This window comes from Anomaloglossus baeobatrachus, chromosome 3, assembly GCF_048569485.1.
Source record: "Anomaloglossus baeobatrachus isolate aAnoBae1 chromosome 3, aAnoBae1.hap1, whole genome shotgun sequence".
NCBI lineage: Eukaryota > Metazoa > Chordata > Amphibia > Anura > Aromobatidae > Anomaloglossus > Anomaloglossus baeobatrachus.
Window position 1 is genome coordinate 411,151,780 of NC_134355.1, and position 16,044 is coordinate 411,167,823.

General features: G+C 48.0%; 1 protein-coding gene across 1 annotated transcript in view; it reads left to right on the top strand.

Annotated features, from left to right (window-relative positions):
- The window catches only part of LOC142296554 (glutathione S-transferase 3-like), a 99,379-nt gene that overhangs the window by 29,813 nt on the left and 53,522 nt on the right, over positions 1-16,044 (top strand). The window lies entirely within an intron of this gene.

The following is a 16,044-nucleotide window of genomic DNA, read 5'->3' on the forward strand; positions in this document are numbered from 1 at the left end:
GTAGGCCTGAACTAGCTCTGGCTGTCACATGAGCTCAGCCCACCTCTTCCTTCCTGTACCTGCGCTCCTGTACACCGGACGGAGAAAGTGACTCTGGTGAGGCAGGTAAGTATATGGGACCCTGCGGAGAAATCCGCAACAATAATTGACATGCTGCAGATTTTTCCGCACGAAAATCCGCACGATTTCCGCTGCGGAAAAATCCGCAGCGTGGGCACAGCATTTCCCTAATGCCATAGAAATGGCTGGGGAGTAGCTGTGCTGCAGATTTCTGGAAAATCCGCTGCTTTTCCGCGAGAAATCCGCAGCAAAATCCGCGCATTTTCCGCAGCGTGGGCACATAGCCTTGGGATAGTGGAAGAGGTACCCCCATTCATTGAGTATTTGTGCCATGCTAGTGGGTGTAAGTGTAGAATAAAGGACCCACTTGAATTTAATTTTTTTTGTCTCAAAGTATCAGGCTATTGTATGTCTGCTGATGAGTTTTATTGAAGACAACGAAACACATTGGGACTTGTTTCCGAGACATTTTTTTTGTCATAATATATTGAGACGTATGGTTTACATGTGTGATTTGTTTAAATTAGTCCCTGATTTCCAGGGAATCATCATAGGGCTCAGCTGATATAGGGTCTTATCAATGTTCAATAAATGTTAAGCTTTAATATTATCCCATACAGTGAGATTACGGAAGGTGAGTATAATACAGGGGTCAGTCAGGGCACTTAGATAAAAGCAAAACTCCAGAGATTCAATAAAATAAAAAAGGCTGGAGTGGTGCTTTTGTTAAAAAAAAAAAAAAACCATAAAAACAACAAACTTTAGTTTCCTATGCTCTTGTGTTAAACTGTAATATTCTTACACCCTCCCCCAGCCGCCCTGCAGTAGCTACTGTGCCTCCAGTATTTAAGGTATCATCTCCTTATGGGAGGTGCCTGAGCAACGTAGTCTATCCTTCGAGACGCATTGCTAGTTCTCAGGATCTTTCCCATTTGCTGAAGTCTTATGCTGTGTGTTCTGACCCGTATCTGTACCCTAGTTTCCGCTGTACCTGCTGCACATGTCTGTACCAGCTGTGCCTGCTGTACCTGCTGTACCATCCATGCATGCTGTACTAGCCGAACCCGCTACACCTGACAGTACCTACTATTCATGCTGCATCTATTACAACTGTCATATCAGCTATATCTGCTGCACCTGTCTACACCAGCCATCCGGTTAGCACCTGACCACATCACAAACCCCCTGGAGTAGCCCATCCTCACTATCAGAGGCTTTGGTGAATACTCGGTCGTTGCTTAATTACACCCCTCCAGGTTGAGCTGATTCTGCAGCCTAGTGGTTCAACTTCCACTCGCACCAGCGAGCATTACAGTTAGCCCAATCTCATGCTCGGACAAGGGACTATCTGATGCACTGCACAACACAGGCACAACAGGAATGGAAAGGGAGAGGACGGTCCTGATGATAGGCAGCAGGGGTACTAGGGACACGTAATGATGCTATCGTGTGTCTGAACCCTGAGCTCCCTATATGAGTTCTTTCCATCATTGCCATCTCATACCTAGTCCCCATCTATCCCTACACTCACCCTGTATAGTGCCAAGTCCGGTGAGTACGCTAGACTTCACTACTTACTGCAATAACACACAGGGGAAGGAGGACAGACAGAGAACTAGAAAACAGAGTATCCAATGAAACCTCACTGCTGCAGCCAAACACCAGGACTGCAGACAACTCTGCTCCAGTAGTAGAACACCAGCAGCTACTTGAGATTTCCTTCCTCCAAAGAAGTCAGTACAGAATGAATTTATTACCAGTATCAGGTGATGGATCATGAGTCTATTTAAAGAGTAAGGGAGTGGCACAAACTGGCTGCAACTGAGATGAATTAACCAGGAGCAACCAGCAAGAAAAGTGTCTTTAACCCTTGCTGCAAATACATTTAAAATCTTGAATCTCACAAGTTCATATGAAGCTCAAAATCCAAAGCTGTTACAAGTCTCCTAAGCATCGTAGATACTTGTGACGCCTAGGCCATGGATCCTGATGTTTTCAGCACTGTCTAGCTTGTAGGCCTTGAGCAAGAGATAGTCCATTAACGATAGCAAGACTTGATCCTGAGCCATCTGCGGTCGGTGGATGCCTATCCGCATGCTTTATTACTGACGTCCCCACTTGCCCCTGTGCTGGCTGTAGTCCCTACTCTGTCAGCTAATTAAGTTCCAATCTCCGGTCCTCGTTTGTCTGCTCCTTCATGGTTTGACGACAACACCAAGCAATGCATGGGATTTATAAATCAGCGCTACTTGCACTTTGAACTTTTGTCCCATCAGTTCATCTTGGACCATTTCAAAGTGGCCTTTATGATGTCGCACCTGACTGGTGAGGCCCTTGCTTGGATTAATCCATTATGGGAGAGAAATTATCCTGTCATCCTGAATCTGCAAACCCTTCTAGGGCCGTTGCACAAGATATTTGATGAACCAGGTTGAGTGTCCACAGCAGCATCTTCACTCCTTAGACTCCACCATGGAAGTCTTACCATAGGCCAATGTGCGATCTGTTTTTGTACCCTGTCCTCTGAACTAGGCTGGAATAATGAGGCACTAGTGGCTGAATTCTGGGAAGGACTGTATTGAAGAATCAAGGACGAACTTGCTGGCCATGATGTGCCTTCTTCCTTGAATGACCTGGTATCTCTGGCTATTCTCTTCGATCTCAGGTTCCAAGAACATTCCAGAGAGGCAAAGCAAGAGAGGAGATCCTGCACCTGGCTCCTACATTCCACAGACCTATCATGCCGTGACCCGCAGTCCCAAGTGCTTCCTCTGAGCCCATGGAGGTGTGAATCTGGCAAAGCTCCGCCAAGAGGACCGTCGCAATGGAGAGGTGTGATTCTACTGCAGAAGTCCAACTCACCTGATCCATTTTCATTTTAGAAAGCCAGGAAGCTTCAAAGCCTAGGGACCATATGAGAGGCTACACTAGGTGAGAGCAAGTCATTTCTGTCCTTATCGATATCCTGTCCGTATCTTGTGAGAGCACCAAATTTAATGAGTCAGCCTATCCGGACTCCGGTTCCAACAAGACTACTATACAACAGGCCATTGTGGATTGCTATTAAATTCCCATCCAACGACTTCAAGCTCCCATAGCTGTGTCATCTATGGTTGTAAAAACCTCTTTCTGGAACTATTCTGTTCATTTCCAAGCAAGTGGAGCTTCGGGTGGGAATGCTGCACTCGGAGAAGATCACCTTCTACATGCTTCCAGGGTTGACACACGCACACCTGCTGTGGCTGCTGTAGCTTCAGATGCATGAGCCTGTCTTGGACTGGAGATCCATAGAAGTGCTCAGATGGGGTCAGTCCTGTTATAAAAAATGTCTTGTTCCAGTTCTCGATCTGCCCAACAACCAGTAATGCCCACAAATCTTCCGGGTCTGCCATCCGCCTTCTATGCCTAGGGGGATGTCTTTAACAAGAAGGAAGAGTCAAATATTCATGCAACGGTTCTTTATTATAGTAACAGAGCAACTAATCTTGGATAAGACCAACGTTTTGGCCTTGTGGCCTTTCTCAAGGTCTCTAAGTAAAGGTTGACTGGAGGAATTTGTCAATCGGGATGAAACAGCTTGCAGGCTCCAAAGCTGAAGAGATAAGTGGTTATCTGGACAAAGTCACAAGGAGCCTGCTCCAACAATTCTTAATTGGTGACTGAGAATTGTTGGTGATCAAGATTGCTCTGGAGGAGTGGCAATACTAGTTGTCATCTACACCATCACAAAAACTTGGTTCAGAGATTGAATTTGCTCCAAGTCTGATGGTCGCTGTTCTTCACTTGCTTTGAATTTGTTCTCCTTTTCTGGCCGGCCAAAAGCAAACGTCAGAGCGGATGTACTCTCAAGGTCCTTTTTGTCGGTCAACCAGTAGGAGGAGTCTCAACACATTATTGAGCTCTAAAATGTTCACGGTAGCTCTGGTAAGTGTGTTTCGAGTACCTCCCTAAAAGACGTTCACCGCAGAAGCTAACAGAAAGTGAATTCTACAGAGGTGTCATTCTTCTAAGTTGTCATGTCATGCTGCTCAGAAGAAGACTACTCTTCTTATCTTACGGCACTATTGGTGGCCAACTCTTCGCTAGGACATCGTGGACTGTCCCATGTGTGCCGGCAATAAAACTCCTAAGCAGCTCCCTGCTGGTTGACTACTACCTCTACCTGTGCTGTCTGCTCCTTGGCAACACATATCAATGGTCTTAATCAGGGATCCGTTGGCATCCTTTTGTTGCTCCTTCTTCTGGGTAGTAGTAGACAGGTTCTCTAAAATGGCCCACTCACTTTGCTGTCTGGTTTTCCACATATTGTGTTTAATGGAAGCATCCAATTCAAGCCTCAGTTTTGAAGGGCTACCTGTAAGCTGCTGGATGTCACTTTGGACTTTTCATTGGCCTATCATAAGCCGTCCAAGTGGAGCATGCCAACCAGATCCTGATGAACTTTCAGTGGCAGTTTGTCAACAAACACCATAGTGATTGGAAATGTAAGAAAAAAAAGAGGGGGGGGGGATAAAAATATGATCATCTGTCCAACATGGATTTTAATATGGAATAATATGGAGTATATTTTTACCTGTAGGACACGGATTCCCCCTCCTATTTTACTTAGATTTACGGTTTCCGTCAGTTCATGGTTCAGGAGCTGGGCTACAAATTCAATTCACTACCATGAATGGGAGATTCTGAACAACACTCGTGAACATATTTCCTTTTTTCTTTTTACCACAGTGATTGGGTAAAGCTTCTACCATGGGTGGAGTTCTCCTACAGTAATCACATGAGTAAATCCTCCACTACCTCTCCATTCTTTATAGTTTATGGAAAGCAGCCCAAATTCCTTTTCTCTGTGGCTCTCACCTTCGGCAACCCTGCAGCTAATGCTCTCATGAGGAATTTCTTCGAAAACTTGGTGGAAGCCAAGACCTGTCAGAAGTAGAACCTCTGCTCTAGAAGATCCTTCAGTGAGGGGCCATGCTGTAAAGGTAAACACTACTGGTCCTCTGACAGTGGTAGTCAGTGTAACTAATTAGCAGACAAGTCGGCATGTGTAAATAAAGCACAGCATTATGGCATCACACTAAGGCCTTTCATCCATCCAGACTCTCTCCAGACCTGAGAAAGTTCCCTGGGACTAATGCCATTGCAGTCATACACAAACATTCCATTATGGGTTCATGTTTGCACTTCATATAATCATGTTTAGTATTTAGGTTATGCGCCTTGTGTCTTGTACAAGAATCAATGTCTCTATACAAGTAAGTTATGATACATGTTGCACTGATGGTGGTTTACCTGCTATAACATTTCATGAACATGCATGTTTTTTTAGATCACATTTTGCAATGACCTCTTTGTGCATTTCTGTACCATTCTGTAAGATATTTGCAATACATATGACATGTTGTACTATATTGCCTGTATTTATCATCTCTGCCATGTCATCTCTTTGCCCAATATGGTTCTGGTATTAAAATCCTGAATTTTTAATTTTAATCGTGTTGTTGATCCAAATTAAAAATTAATGGTTTAATTTAAGTGCTTTGAACTCAATTCTTTATAGGTTTATATTATTGTTCTGAGTTTGTACTTTTTATATATTCCATTATCATTTCAGTGCTAATATTTTGTTATGCACTTGTATGATATAATATAGATACTATTGTTCCTTTTTGGAACTATTTAGCTATTAGCGACTCAAATATTAAAGTCTGCTATTTTATAAATCTCTATATGCAGCTAGATTACTATATTCAAGATAATATATTTTTTAAATTGTGTTTTCTCATAATAAAAGTATACATTTAAATCACCCTCTTTTTGATCATTTAAAAAATGAAGACCTTAAAAAAATGTAAATGTTGAATATCGATGCATCCATAAAAGTCTGATTGATCAAAATTTTAAGCAGTATAACATAAGAATTTGAAACTCCAGAATTGCCTTTTTTTCAAGTACAGGACTACCCCGGAAAAGTCCAATAAAAGGCAATCAAAATATGCCAACAAAAGTACAGCTCAGTATGAAAAAAAACAACAAACAAGCCACCTTCCATCTTCATTGCCATTAAATTAAAGTTTCAGATTTTAGAAAATGGCAACTAAGTAATTACAAAACCCTGTTTTTATAAAGCCGTAATTATACTGATCTGGTGAATCGTATTTGTTGGGTAATTTTTACCACACATTGAATGTTGGAAAAACCAACCCCATGGTGGTGGCCTAGCTATGGATGAGTAGAGTAGAGATGTTCACTGCGCTGCTCCTGCCTCAGGACTTGCTTCAAACCCAACCGAAAGCGTTATTTTCACCCTAAGCTCTTCCAATGTCGGCAAGAAGGAGCAGGATCACCTCACCGACCAAGGCCACCCTCCTTTGAGCTCTAAAACCAGGATTTCCTGACTTAGGAGATCCCCACTCCTACAGCTTCCAAATAGGTGCTGGTTCATGCGGCTCAGCTCTCTAACTTTCTGGCACCTGAGAAGGAGAAAAGTCTCAGGGGAATGTATTTTTCTCAACTATCTCCTTCAGGACAAACACATTTAACGCCGGTGGAGAGGGAACAGGAAGTCCCTGGTTCTCCAGCACACATGTAGGCTACATACAGTAGACTGCAGGAGACAAGCCCTCTCTCCATAAGATGTCTCTCAACATCAGGGTTCGTTCTTAATGATATGGATGAGTCCTGGTGCTCTGCTCACCTATATCAGATGTCAGTTTCCCCAAATCAGTCCCAAGACAACGTGGACCTTTCACACTCTGGGAGAGTTGTCAGCACTCTTAAAAGCGGCTCTTTCCCCATTCTATGTCCTTTACTGCTTTCCCCTGGACATCCTGAAGGGAGTTTGTGTGCCGCCCCCGCGACAACCGAGGGGCTGCTCGGACCCAGGTCCGCAGTGGCTCGAGGGGTCTCCGGATCCAAGGCGGGGTCACACGGCTACCTCGGAAATAAAGGGGGAAATGTGTTTTGGGTGGTGAATGGGATAATGCTCGTGACGCCACCCACGGTGTGTGGTAATGTGAGAATGTGAGAGACCACCGCTGTTGTTGGGGAGCCCAGTAATGATGTTGAAGCAGCAGGATGTTTAACCCCTCCGGGAGAAGGGGCCTGGTGTCCCGAGGCCCGGTGATGGTATGGAGTGGGGAACCCGTCGGGGGTGAAGGGATACCGGGTACTCACACAGTCCAAAGTCACTGATGCTGACACCAGGTAAACCAAACTCTTGAATGCTCTGTTTCCCTTGGTGGAGCACGCTGGGTCCGTGCCCCTTTGGTGTTGCTGGTTGGTCTGAAGCCTTGTCCCTTGGCACTGTGTGTAACTTGGTGGATCCCTTTCGCCTAAGACTACTCTGGTCCCGCTCACCTGCGTGGCTAGCAAGGTGAGCCTGCTCTCAGGGTTCACGCTTGGGATTTTCTGGACGATTTTGGTAAGTCCTATCCCCCTTGTGGCGCTTGTACCCCGATTCTGGAGTGGGTGGGGAACTGTTCCTGAAGACTCCGTTCCCATCGGTTGAATTACTGGGCTTTGTGAAGCTACTTTCCATCCAAGGGTCCGCGTACCACGTCGTGCCCTGACCCCTGCCCGGTTGTAGCACAAGGCAGCCGGCCTGCTATCTGTAGCAGCACCGTACCCCCTGTCACTACTCCCTGCTACCGGGGTTCCAGCTCCTTCTGGCCAGGCCAACGTCTGGCACCTGGGACGGGTACAGGAGCCCAGCTCCACAGCGTGACCTGCACTGTCACCGCTGTCTCACTGCTCAACTCTACTCCTCTCAACTACTGACATCTCTGCCCTCCCTCTTCCATCCCCCATCTGGGTGGCCCTATTCCCCTCAGACTGCCCAATGGGTGGTTGTTGGGTGTGGTACAGAGTGTTCCTCAGGATTTATGTACACCTGTTGGTAGCAACATCAAATTGACAGGACCCGTAACCAAGGAGGAGCAGGTACCATGCAGAAGGGCAGATTCCACGGTACCCTTGTGACGACCTGATAGGCCAGGGCGTCACATTCCCCCTTGGTTAAACGTAGCTCGTCCACGAACTACAAAACACCAAGCATTTATTTTTTTTTTAAAGGAAGAAAAAGGGGTTAACATAAACATTTATTTAACAGATTCATCCCACATTAGGGAGGCACTTTCTTGAACCGTTACTAACATTATGAGTTTGCCTGCCAACAGGGGACGCCACCGGTTTTAGTGGCAGCGGGGACCCAACCTTCCACGTTGCGGTCCCTCCCTGCGACAGTCCAGTCCCAATGTTCCGGATCCCAATAACCCCCTCCCAACCAACCTGGTTCCCCTGGAAACTTAGATGGGTCTTTGGGCCGGGTTAAGGTCCCAGGGTGTGCCAGACGACTCTAGTTGGCACAACAGGTGCAGTCTTTTTACAAGACACAAGTTTGTGTTGGTCACGCCAGTCCTGTGACCATGGTCCATTTTTAACTATAAAAACGTGGAAGTCTTTGCAAAAACACAATAAGAGTCCCTGTACCGTAGACAACTGCTGTGAATCTAGGAGAAAATCAGGTTACTTTCCCATGCAATTAGCTTTCATTAATTCTCTCCTTTTCTAACATTTTTCTATATGAAAAATAACAAACTGTGGAAAATAACAAACGGAAAACACAGATACCTAACAATGTTACGGTATCACATTTTTTTGCCCTGAGCAACCTGGCAGCTGTTGCCCGCTGCGCCGCGCCCACTGGGACCCCCTGGTGCCACCTGCCAGCATGCACCTCTCAAGGACCCGATGGCCTCTCCCCTGGAACAAAGAGCGGGGAGAGGTTCAACAAAGGTGGCGCAACTACTTGCAGGAACTTTTTGACTACCACCTTCCATCGGGGACCCTGGTGTTGGCCTCCCGACAGCCTCCTCATCTGAACACTGAGGATGTTCAACAAAAGTGGTAATCTGGTAACTTTAGATGTACAGGCTCAGGCCTTGGATCCCTGACAGGCTCTGGCCTTGAAGGTACTACTCCGGCCCCAACAGCCGTCGGGATGCCGCGCGGTAATGGAACCAGAAAATTGGAAGGTTCCACTCCCGCTGCTGGAAGTAGTGGACCCGACTGCTCCGCAGCCGGGGTTGCAGGGTCCGGGTGCTCCACCTCTAAAGACGGGCCCAGTGATGCGGCCGGGTCTGATCTGGCCGGGAACCGCTGACATGACTGGGACGACAGGAGACTTCGAGGCTGCTGCTGGAGCTTCATATGAAAATGCTGCAGGTTCAGCTGCCGGGATGGGTGATGGCTGCTCGGCGTCCGCCGAGGAAGGGTAGGTGACTGTGGAGTGGTTGCCGCAAGCAGGGGCGGACCGGATCCCTCAGCCGCCATGGCTGGATTAAGGTAACCATCAGGGACTGGGTAACCCTTTCTTCACGTGGGATTTCAATCTCACGGGCTCGCACCACTACCGCCAGACTCCTCATCTCTTCCCTCCAGTGATTCAGTATGAACAGGAACTGCGTCCGCATTCTCCTGCACAGCTGCTCGGTCTCTTCTTCAATCCAAGTCCCGGTCCCGGTAACAGCACGTTCCGGTGACCAGCTACGCTCTGCCATCTTGCCTCTGCATTGTCCAGGAAAAGTATGGCAGAGTCCTGGCGTCCCTGCTTCTTTTCCTGCATTCAGGCACGCCCCCTCGGTTTTCTCCCAGCACTCTTTTGCACGCTGTGGCCCTCTGGGAACTTCCAGTTCCTGTTTCAGGCTGAAGATGAAGGGCGGGGCCTTGGCTTCGCACCTATTTCCAAGAAGATGGCGTTTTTGGTGCAAAAACTGCGGAAAAATGGCGGACGTCGCGGGAAATTGGATTTTGGATTGCGATCTTCACTTCTGAAGGCGCACATCATCCAGGTTAGTTGGCCCTGCTCGCATCCTGTTCGTGACGCCAAGTTTTTTCCGTGTGATGGGCTGCTCGGACCCGGATCCGCAGTGGCTCGAGGGGTCTCCGGATCCGAGGCGGGGTCGTGCAGCTACCTCGGAAATAAAAAGGGGGAATGAGTGGTGAATGGGATAATGTTCGTGACGCCACCCACAGTGTGTGGTAATGTGAGAGACCACCGCTACTGTTGGGGAGCCCGGTGACTATGTTGAAGCAGCAGGGTGTTTAACCCCTCCGTGGGTAGGGGCCTGGTGTCCCGGGGCCCAGTGATGGGATGGAGTGGGGAACCCGTCGGGGGTGAAGGGATACCGGGTACTCACACAGTCCAAAGTCACTGACGCTGACACCAGGTAAACCAAACTCTTGAATGCTCTGTTTCTCTTGGTTGAGCACGCTGGGTCTGTGCCCCTTTGGTGTTGCTGGTTGGTCTGAAGCCTTGTCCCTTGGCACTGTGTGTAACTTGGTGGTTCCCTTTCGCCTAAGACTACTCTGGTCCCGCTCACCTGCGTGGCTAGCAAGGTAAGCCTGCTCTCAGGGTTCACGCTTGGGATTTTCTGGACGATTTTGGGAAGTCTTATCCCCCTCATGGCGCTAGTACCCCGATTTTGGAGCGGGTGGGGAACGGTTCCTGAAGACTCCGTTCCCGTCGAGTGAATTACTGGGCTTCGTGAAGCTACTTTCCAGCCAAGGATCCGTGTACCACGTCGTGCCCTGGCCCCTGCCCGGTTGTAGCACAAGGCAGCCCTTGCAGAGAGTCACATTTGTGATCCACATCAGGTGGAGTCAGTTTGGAAGGACCTCAGAGCCTATAAACTGATCATTCCTACAAAAGAAGCCATAGAGACTTGTATTTGCAAGCAGGAGTCCACATATAGGGGTGTTATGATCCGGAACCATGGAAGACCACCACAAATCTTTGGCAAAAAGGTGACAAGAGCATTGGCGACTAATCTGGCCGCCATCCCCTTACTAACCAACACAACTAGAAGTAGGCGAGGGGTGAACTAACATCCTGTGCACCGCGAACCCAGCCGGAGAACTAACTATCCTAAAGGTAGGAAAGATGAATAACTCTCTGCCTCAGAAAATAGACAAGAATAGCAAGCCCCCACATTCAAAGACTGTGGTGATATAGGAAAAACACAATACACAGGTAGATGACAGGATTAGCAAAAGGTGAGGCCCCCGCTGACTAAAATAGGAAAAGGACAGGAAAGGGATTGATGGTGGCCAGAGAAAAACCCTGCAAAATACCAACTTCCTGATAGTACAAAAAAGGCCCTCAGATCGCTCGATCTGAACTCCGTCCTATACCAGGTGCCCTTGTCATACCAATGAACAGAAAACAAGAATTATAACAAATTCAACAAGCCACAAACACATGGACCCAAAGGAGCTATACTCCACACAGAACTGCAGGGAGTTCCTCAACAATCGACTGAGGGGGAAAATCCCTGGAAGGAAATAAACTGAAACCAACCACAACAAATGACAAACCCAGATAAGCAAAGAACCAGACAATAAATAAAGAGCAAGAACTTATCTGGAGAGGATGTGGTGTAGAGCAGGAGTAAGCAGGCTAGAGATACAAAGAACAACTGACATCCGGCAACAGCCTGCAATCAGACCAGGACTTAAATAAGCAGAGAGTTAGGAAAGGAAACACCCACTGCACAACACACCTGATCTCTGTCCAAACCCTTCCTGGCCACCAGAGGGAGCCTCCCAGCAGCCAAGACATAACTAACATTCACAACATAGGGGCTCCTTTCCACTTGCCTACCGCTTCCGATGCGAGAGCATCGGAAGCGATATGCTAATGACCATCTGCTGCGGTGTCAGCCGAGGGTCATGCGACTGTGATGCGATCTTGTGATCGCATCACAGGAACGGAGAAGATGGAGGGCGCCGGATCCATTTTATCCCCATTGATTTGTATTAGCGCCGGATTGTGCCTGATGGCCTTGTGTGCATCCGGCTTTTGACGGATCTGGCATAATTGCTCAATGCGGCGGACGGATGGAATGTCTCATTGAACGTTTTTTATCTCTGAAAAAAAACGTATCGCGCCGGATCTGGCGTGATACGGCGTGATTTACAATGGAAGCCTATGGATGCCGGATCTGGCACGATGCGGCAAAAAACGGATGTGGACGTCGGATCCGTTTTTAAACTGAGCATGCTCCAATTTATTGTAAAAAACGGATCCAGCAAAAAAAATGGATGAAACGGATGCAAAAACGGATGCGCCGGATCAGTTTTTTGACGGATCAGGTATATTGGAACCGTCAAAAAAAAGCATCCGGCGCATCCGTTTTTGCATATTCTGCGCCGGATCCGTTGCATCAGGCACACTCCGGATTGTGCCTGATGCCAAAAAACTGATGTGTGAACATAGCCTAAGGGGTACTTTGCACACTACGACATCGCAGGTGCGATGTCGGTGGGGTAAAATTGAAAGTGACGCACATACAGCATCGCAGGCGACATCATAGTGTGTAAAGCCTAAATGATACGATTAACGAGTGCAAAAGCGTCGTAATCATATCATCGGTGTAGCGTCGGCGTAATCCATAATTACGCTGACGCGATGGTCCGATGTTGTTCCTCGCTCCAGCAGCAGCACACATCGCTGTGTGTGAAGCCGCAGGAGCGAGGAACATCTACCGGCGTCACCGCGGCTCCCATAGGATATGCGGAAGGGAGAAGGTGGGCGAGATGTTTACATCCCGCCCCTCCGCTCCTATTGGCCGCCTGCCGTGTGACGTCGCAGTGACGCCGTACGACCCGCCCCCTTAATAAGGAGGCGGGTCGCCGGCCAGAGCGACGTCCCAGGACAGGTGAGTCCATGTGAAGCTGCCGTAGCGATAATGTTCGTGTGCCTGATGCAACGGATCCGGCGCAGAATATGCAAAAACTGATGTGCCTGATCCTTTTTGACGGTTCCAATATACCTGATCCGTCAAAAAACTGATCCGGCGCATCCGTTTTTGCATCCTTTTCGTCCATTTTTTTTGCTGGATCCGTTTTTTTCAATACATTGGAGCATGCTCAGTTTACAAAAACGGATACGGCGGCCCCATCCGTTTTTTACCGCATTTCGCCGGCTTCCATAGGCTTCCACTGTAAAACATGCCGTATCGTGCCGGATCCGGCGCGATGCGTTTTTTTTGCCGGACAAAAAAACGTTACAAGATACGTTCCCTCCGGCCGCCGCTTTAGGCAGTTATGACGGATCCGGCAAAAGCCGGATGCAACGCAAGGCCATCAGGCACAATCCGGCGCTAATACAAATCAATGGGGATAAAACGGATCCGGCGCCGGATCCGTTTTACCCGTTTTTTTCCGGATTGTGCTGATGGAAAAAAACTGATGTGTGAAATTAGCCTACAGAGATTATGTTCCGCCTCCACCAGACTGATTTTCTGCCTCTAATATTTTTCTCTAGTTATTTGCCACGTGATTTAGACCAGATGGGTTAGCCAGGGGGTGCTGACTGCTCCAAATATGGACCTGTTCATACAAGCTAGTTCTGATAAATGTTATTGCCGGTGACATATTATTGTAGTTGAAAGACTCAAGTTTATCTTTGGTCTATCTTTCCCAATTTGATACATATAGGCTAAGGTCTGCGGTTGGGTCCTGGGGATACTGACTCTCTGTAGAAAACCTGTTTCCACTTAGGGGATCTACACTCTGATGGACAGATGTGGAATATTTTATACTTTTAATTACTTTTGTCTAAAGGGTTAAAAAAAAAAATCAGTTTGTCCAAAAAAAGTGGTGCACGTTTTGCGCCATTTTCTGAAACCCATAGCGTTCTAGCCGGGTGTAAGAGGAAGTGACTCATAGCTTATTGAGTCATCACATGACCTTGTGCTACCATGGCAACCACTGGCTCCATGTGATCACATCACGTGACTTCCAATGGCGGCCAGTGAGCTTACTGTGTCGGGAATGTACATCGGGTTGTCACAGTTTGGCAGCACGTTGTAAAGGGTTAACAGGTGCGGGTGGCTCGCAGATCCACTCATGCCTGGGAGGCACATGTCAGCTGTTCAAATCAGCTGACATGTGCGGGGATCTCTTACGGTGGCGGGGATTACCTTGACACAATCCCAGTACATCATGTGTCGTGAAGAGGTTAAGAGCTGCACTGGTGGTGTGAGAGAATGGTCAGCCATGTTGTACTGAGCGGCCATGTTGTGCTCAGCAAGCATCAGACAACTCTGGGAGACTAACTTTGCAGCTAATGAGATGCATAAGTGAAAGTTCCCCCCAGAGTGGAGCCATAAAATGACCTCAGTGTCATTAGCAAGAATAAAGCAAAGCCATAAAAATGCTAATTGAAACAGCCTAATAAAAGTATGGCATTTTGTGGTAGAAGTTAGTGAATATTCTGAATAGATGTAGAAACCAGGTCACCAAGCCTGTCAATATTGGAAGAGTTATGGGAGAATACTAAAATCTTAGATGTGAATAATGATGTGAGTAGATAGGAACATGGAAATTTAAGGGTTTTTATGGAATTAAAGGGAACCTGTCAGGTGCAATATGCACCCAGAACCACGAGCAGTTGTAGATACATATTCCTAATCCCTGCCTAACAGTTCTAGTTACTAGTTGCATAGATAAAGAGATCTTTAGAAAAAGTATTTCTAAAGAACCTTTATGATGTGCTAATGAGCACAGGGACTAGTCGCAAGGGGGTTAGTTCCTGCGCTCATTCTGCCCTCTTAGCATGTTAGTATGCCCACAGGGGCGTGCTAACATGCTATTCAATGCACATTGCCTAGCGTCATCATTGCCAGTGACGTGCATGCTTGCGTCCGTTGTCACCGCATCAGACGCCTGGTTTAGGGTCAGTGCACATGATCAGAAGTCCCCGGACTTTTGGTCATGCACACTACACAAGTTTGAAGCCGGGACGTGTACACTTGGCTTCATAGTGCGCATGACCGGAAGTTCGGGGACTTCTGATCAAATGCACTGAGATGAGAACCGGAATTGGTCCGGTGACAGCAGAGAGTTAAGCGATCATGCCTCTGACGATGCATATTCATTACAGGACTCCTACAAGAGTGTGCTCACCTACTAAGGGCGCCAACTAGCCAAGGGAAGTAACGCCCTTGCAACTGTGAGGCCCCTGAACTAGTCAGGGTGTCACAGGGTACTGTACTACTTTCTCTTTTGGTGCAGAGCTCAATCCCCCATGGTTCTGGGATCCTAACCTTTGGTATTGCTCCATCAACATTCAAATCCTAACCACACCTCACACCACACCCTGTCAGGCTACCAGTGGGTGGTCTAGCTGGAAAAGGGCCACCCACCTAGGAGTCAGGCAGACTGGTGGGAGGGGCTGAGTCAGAAGAGTGGTAACACTCAGAGAGTGAGGAACTGGAGGGAATTGAAGCTCCCTGGGAGACGTTGGCTAGGTCGCAGACCGTGGTCTGGGAACGGAGGAGTCAGAAACTCGGTCGCAGGGTATTAGAGAAGGGTGCCAGACTTAGTTTCGGAGAACGACCGGCACCAGAACATCTAGTAACCAAACCGGAACCAAGCACGGCAGGGTACTGGACCCTAGATCAGGGAGTAGCTTCATGCAACCTGATAATTAACCTGTGGAGGATAGTCCCTTTATGAACTTTCCCCAAGAGTTCACAGATTGAAGGCATCAACACGAGAGGGATGGGGCTTTCCAGCTTATGCGGCCCACTGAGATCCCAAGTGTCAGCCATCGAGAGCACAGCTCCTCTAACTAACCGTAGGGAGCGGGACCCCGAAAGCTTCAGGCTGAGGGGTCACTCAGAACATTCTAAATTAGTGTATGGAGGCAGGTCCAAAACCATCAGCAATACCCACGGGGACGGATTCCCGGACGAGCTCCCACTAAACCAGCAGCGGCACCCAGAGACTTGGTTTACTTCTGTGTCAGAGTCTGCTTTATGGTCGCACCAACATCCATACGGCCTGAGTGAGTACGCGGCTCTCCCCTGAACCTCCCTGCCAGGCCTGCACCATGCTCCCCTACACCTCCATCATCCAGAGTCCCGGGGCCTCCCCTACCCGTGGAGGGAACGTCATCTGGCTGCCCCACTCCATCTC